This window comes from Tenrec ecaudatus, chromosome 4 (assembly GCF_050624435.1).
Source record: "Tenrec ecaudatus isolate mTenEca1 chromosome 4, mTenEca1.hap1, whole genome shotgun sequence".
In the NCBI taxonomy this organism is placed as follows: Eukaryota; Metazoa; Chordata; class Mammalia; order Afrosoricida; family Tenrecidae; genus Tenrec; species Tenrec ecaudatus.
In genome coordinates, this window is record NC_134533.1 from 98486936 (window position 1) to 98492823 (window position 5888).

Genomic DNA, 5888 nt, shown 5'->3' on the forward strand with positions numbered 1-5888 from the left:
CAAGAAAAACCCAATCCTGCCATAGAGTCTAGACTCTACAGAACAGGGAACTGCTTAGGTTTTCCAAGGCTGTAAATCTTTACAGGAACAGAACCCCCCAGCTTTCTCCTACAAATGCTCACCGTGCGTATTAGAAGAATAACACATATTTTACCACAGTTTTTCCAGCTTATCTAGCGTTAAATATGAGCATACATTGTTGGAGTCTATTGAAATCCCCGCTTGTTTAACTCTGTTGACATACGCAATGTGAAATAGTCATCAGAGTCGACTGACTATAATATGGACGTGTCAAAACCATTTCACAAATACAAACATGACAGAGGAAGTGTATACCCATCATGGAAAATAAAAATACTTTTCATCTCAGTAGACAGTAGCAATGATTGGTCAACATGATATATATAATCAATGTCACTGGATTGTACATATAAGATGCTGAATTAGAAAATGATTGATTTTATGTATCCAATGAAAGTTATCATCTGAAAAATCCAGATGAATCAGGTAGAGCTTGTTCTGAAACACTGATACAAATTTGAGCTAAAGAAAGTGTCTGGCTAGACCAGAGCATGTACACTGATACAGATGGGAAATGGAAACACAGGGAACCCAGGGCGGATGATCCCTTTAGGACCAGTGGTGCGAGTGGCGATACTGGGAGGGAATAGAGAGGGTGGGTTAGAAAGGGGGAACCGATTTCAAGGATCTACATGTGACCTCCTCCCTGGGGGACAGACAACAGAAAAGTGGGTGAAGGGAAACGTAGGGCAGAGAAGATATGACAAAATAATAATGTATAAATTATCAAGGGTTCATGAGGGAGGGGGCTCAGGGAGGGAAGGGAAAAATGAGGACATGATGTCAGGGGCTTGGGTGGAGAGCAAATGTTTTGAGAATGATGAGGGCAATGAATGTACAATTGTGCTTTACACAATGGATGTATGTACGGATTGTGATAAGAGTTATATGAGTCCCTAATAAACTGATTTTTTTAAAGAAATGTAAACAAGGAAAAAAACGTAAAAAGCAGCTGCAGGAAAGATGTTTGATAAAATTCAACTTCCAGTCATGATTATTAAAAGACACACGTTGATCCATCTCATCAAGGCCTTCCTCTTTTTTGCTGCCCCTCTGCTTTACCAAGCGTGATGTCCTTTTCCAGGGACTTGTCTTTCCTGATAATTTGTCCAAAGTACATTCAAGGAAGTCTCACTATCCTTGCTTTTAAAAGAGTATTCTTTCTGGCTTACTTCTTCCAAAAGAGATTGTTTGCTCTTTTTGGCAGCCATGGTCTTTCCCATATTCTTTACCAACACCATATTTCAAATGCATCAAGTCCAGTAGCTGAGAAATCTTGAAGGAAAAAATACTAGAAGAATTTGCCCCACTAGAAGATATTCTTTTAGTTGATGATGATTATTTTCATAAATCCCCAAACCAGTGGTACTTTTAAGCAACCAAAAAGGAAATGAAAAATTAATTACAATGGTAAAATATGTAATGATTGTCATAAGTATGAATCAGGACTAAAAGCAGTTGAATAACTACATTGCATATATAATTTTAAACATTGTTGTAAGGTGATATATTAGCAAATGTAGCATAGATTAAATAAAATTTTAAAATACTCTATTTAGAGTAGATATATGACCTCTCCACATTTAGGAAAATGAATGTGCCTTAATCACCTGCAGGAGACTTGTTGTGGGGGGGGGTCAGATTCTCACAGGCATCTTCCCTGAAGGCAGTCCCTGCCAGACTGCTGTCTCCCCACACCACAGGGGTGGGAACCTGTGACCATTGGCTTGTAGATGGAGTTCACACCCCAACAACAATGGTCTCTATCAGTTGAGCCAGGGAACAGGCCAAACAGGCTCTGTAACATCCAAAGTTCTCTTCTATTTCTCATGCTCTCTGTAACTTTACTATGATCTTTACTTATTATCGCTGTACAATTGCGCCCACCGGACCCGTAATGATGTGTTAGGGGCTGGCTTCCCCTGACAGCTGGTGATGTAGTGGTTGCACCCTGGGCCATGAATCGCATGGCCTGACTTGGAAATCACCAGCAGCTCCACGGGAGAAAGGCCTGGCTTTCTGTTCCTGTCATAGTCACAGTGTTGGAAATAGTAACAGTCTTGGAAAGCTACTAGGTTGTTTTGATGTGATGGATTTAACACCCCCTGACCTCCACCAAAGAAATGTGACCGTCCTACTCCTATACTTGCTAGTACAAGTCTGATCCTTGTTTGAAATCGAATTTTTCTTTCATTATATCAAGGAGGTCATAATGGAGTAGGGGGAGTGCTCACCTGAGTCACTTCTGAATGGTGTCTGGCAGAGTATGGACACACACAGTTGACTTGTGTGTGTACTTTAGATATTTACTCAGTAAGAAAGCAGCCATAGGGGACCAGACCATCAATGAGTAAAGCACACCATGGATTTCTGGCAGACACCAACAAAACAGAAGAGAGGGGGGCAGAGGAGGAACCGAAAGATCTGCAGCCCTGTGGTAACGTTCAGCCTCCAGTTCTGTGGGAAGAGAAACTCTTGTTCGTTCATGCCAGCCACATGTGTTGGCGGTGGTGGTGTTGCTGTTATGGCAGCGCTGGGTGACTAAGAAAGCTCTGTTCACCTCATATTATGGGATAAAAGCTGGTTCCTATATTTCACTAGATTTTAAACGCAAATTATATAATTAATTTTTAATCAAATTATATAATTAAAAATAAAAATTTAATCTTGGGGCCATCTGAACCAAAGTTAAATAATCATTTCCAATATGAACGGTCTTATGAGTATAAATATAAATGTGTACATATACATATATATGACAAAATAGTCAATATCTATAGTCTAGTTAGTTAAGAGAAAATGCTGTACTTTAGTAATCAGGAAATAGTTTCTCCATATAAGAGCATATCCTCCAGTCAGCATACTTCTATAAATAAATAGTTCCATTTCTAACTTCCTGGATATGAGTATTTAACATGTACTCAGTAAATGCATTCACTAAAACTACTGAATGAATTAGAAGGGTTAATGAATATTATGAGTTGGTATTCAGTATGCATGACATACTTTAAAGGATTATGGAATAAGTTATAATAATGGCTAATTTAAAGTGGCAATCTTAATAATAAAATAACTATGAATAGTTTTTCAAAAGGCAAGCCAAAAATAAATTTGATCTGATGCACTAACTTATTTTTTCTTTTATTTAGCATATTTTCTTTTTTTTAAATGTACTTTTATTTAGACCATTCTCCCAAGAAACACTCACAGAAACCCTGATTTACCAATTTCAAAACTAAGGTAAATTCTTTTTATTATCATACAGTTTTAAGACTTTATTTTTTTTCTGTAGTTCTAAATAGTTTTTTTTTATTAAAAACAAAACAAACCCCACTGCAATTGACTCAATTCTGACACAGAATCCATATGGGCTAGGATAGAACTGCCCCTGTGAGTTTCCCAGACTAACTATTCATAAACTGGAAAGCCCCATCTTTCTCCCATGGAGTGGCTGGTGGTTTTAAACGGCTGACCTTGAAGTTAACCCTTCAACTTGTAACCACTACATATAAAAACCATTTGCTGTGTCAGTCGTGTTTACAATTCAGTGGCATTAGTTACGTTTATCATGTTATGCAATTGCACTAATATTCATGCATAGAACTAGCTTACCATGCTAGCTTGTAAACTTTCAGCCCCTTCATAGTTTTTTATTCAAGTTAGATCATATAATTTTTTATAGCTTATAAGTTATTTGAAGAATCTACAAGGTTACGAGTTTCTTTAAATAAATAAAGCAGAGTCACTCAATGAATGTTTTTTTTATTGTGAGCAGTTCACCCTAGGAGACCAGAGAAATTAACAGTGAAGAGAAATCAACATAATTCATATTTCAAATGAGGAGCTGATACCAAGGACTTAAGTAGAAAGAAAATGTTTTGAAAATGATGATAGTAACATATGTATAAATGTGCTTGACACAATGGATGGATGGATGGATTATGATAAGAGCTATAAGAGCCTCGAATAAAATGATAAAAAATACACACCACTTAAAAAAAATCAAAGAACCATCAAATAATTCTACCTTTTAATATCTAAGAGACATATACAAGGATGATCCTAGTAACAGTGTTTGGATGAGTGAAACAAAAGAAAAATGGAAACAAACTAAATGTTCATCAATGAGGAAATGTCGTGGAATAAACTATATTTAAATTAAATAAAGAAAGAACATAATCCATATTTGAAACATGCAATGGCCTACAATTGGAAAAAATAATAATAAAGTGACAGGAGACCAATATTTCTCATCATTCAGAATTACTTGGCTGTAAATAACTTTATTACCTTCTGTCTAGGTAGTTTATGCCAATAACCAGAAGATGTAGGAAGCCTTTGAGTTAAATAGTAGAGTTTTAGCCAATCTACTTGGGTGCCCACAAAACCGAAACAAGAAGGTGGACCATGCACGCGCAGCTCTGCAGTTCAGGAGCCTTTTCCCCTTCTCTCTTAGGCTAGCTGATTTGCTGCCCAAATAAATCAAGAGCACTAGCAAAAACTAAACTAAACTAAAAGAAATTTAATCTAGCAGGTTATCTAATTAAAAAATAAAATGAAAAATTGTGTCTACATAAACTTGTAGATGTTTCGAATTTTGCAGAATGTCTCTAGTTTCCACATGATCATTTGCCTGTTTGGATCAAGTCTCTGCATTAGGCTGGATACAGAGGATCGGTTTAATTCTGGATTTTGGCAGTGTCTATCTGTACATGATACGACATGAATGATAATGACAGTTACAAACATTGCTGAACTTTAGGAAGTGCGATATTTCTATTTCAAGATGTACAAAAGAGCACACAGGACCAATAAATTGGAGAAAATTTCCAAAAATGGAAAAGAAACTGGTTTTCAGTTCATGTAAAAAGAGAAGCCTCCACAAAGACTGTGTTTTTAGAAATTCAGGAAGTGGAGTATGAACAGGAAGTAGAGATAGACATTGCAGGGTGAAGTATAATCAAAAAGAGAGTGTCGATCTCTTCCCCAGCCTGACTCAGCAGCGGGCACTCATCACCCTGAGCTAGTCCTGAGCAACGTGATTACTCTACCCAGTGCCTTTGGAATGGAAAAGCGCCTAGGCAGATGCCAATTCCCCCGAGCTGTGCCTTCTCCTGTACCCTAGCTTCTGTTTGCCCACTCTCCTGCCAGCCTGTTTGTTTTTCACTTCCTTGCTTTGTTCCCCATCCCGTGACTAGGCTTTGCAAGTCTCCTGGCACCTCTACTGTATTTGATGTCTTTCACACTGGTTACATAAAGTTGAGATTACACTAGCGACGTAATCCAAATATTTCACTGTTAATTATAATAACTCCTATTGCTTTTCCCACCCCCTCAGATTACATTCTTCTGAATGCAAAGTTAGGCTAAGTCAAGTAATATTAGTGTCCGGCTTCTGAACTATTGACTAACATGTCTAGCCTCCACCTAGATCATATTCCAGATAGTTTCCAGCTTTCTTTCTTCCCAGCTAGTTTACTTGCTGAAATCCCAGTATGAAGTGTATCAGACCCACTAAAAATTATATCCTTCCATATATATGTGAAAAATCTCCTCTATTATATTCATATCTCCACTGGCTTCTCCAGTTAGTTCTAGAAGAACATCTGATCCCATACAGTGTTCTAGCCACAAAAATATACTTAACATAAGTCATGTTCTCGAGACAATGACGTGCAATAGAGTGCATACAAAGGAAAAGAAGACACTTGCCAACAGACAAACGAGAGCCTTTGGGCTGCTAACTACAAGGTCAGGAGCTCAAACCCCCGGTTAATTCTGAGATGGAAAGATGGAGCTGTCAACTC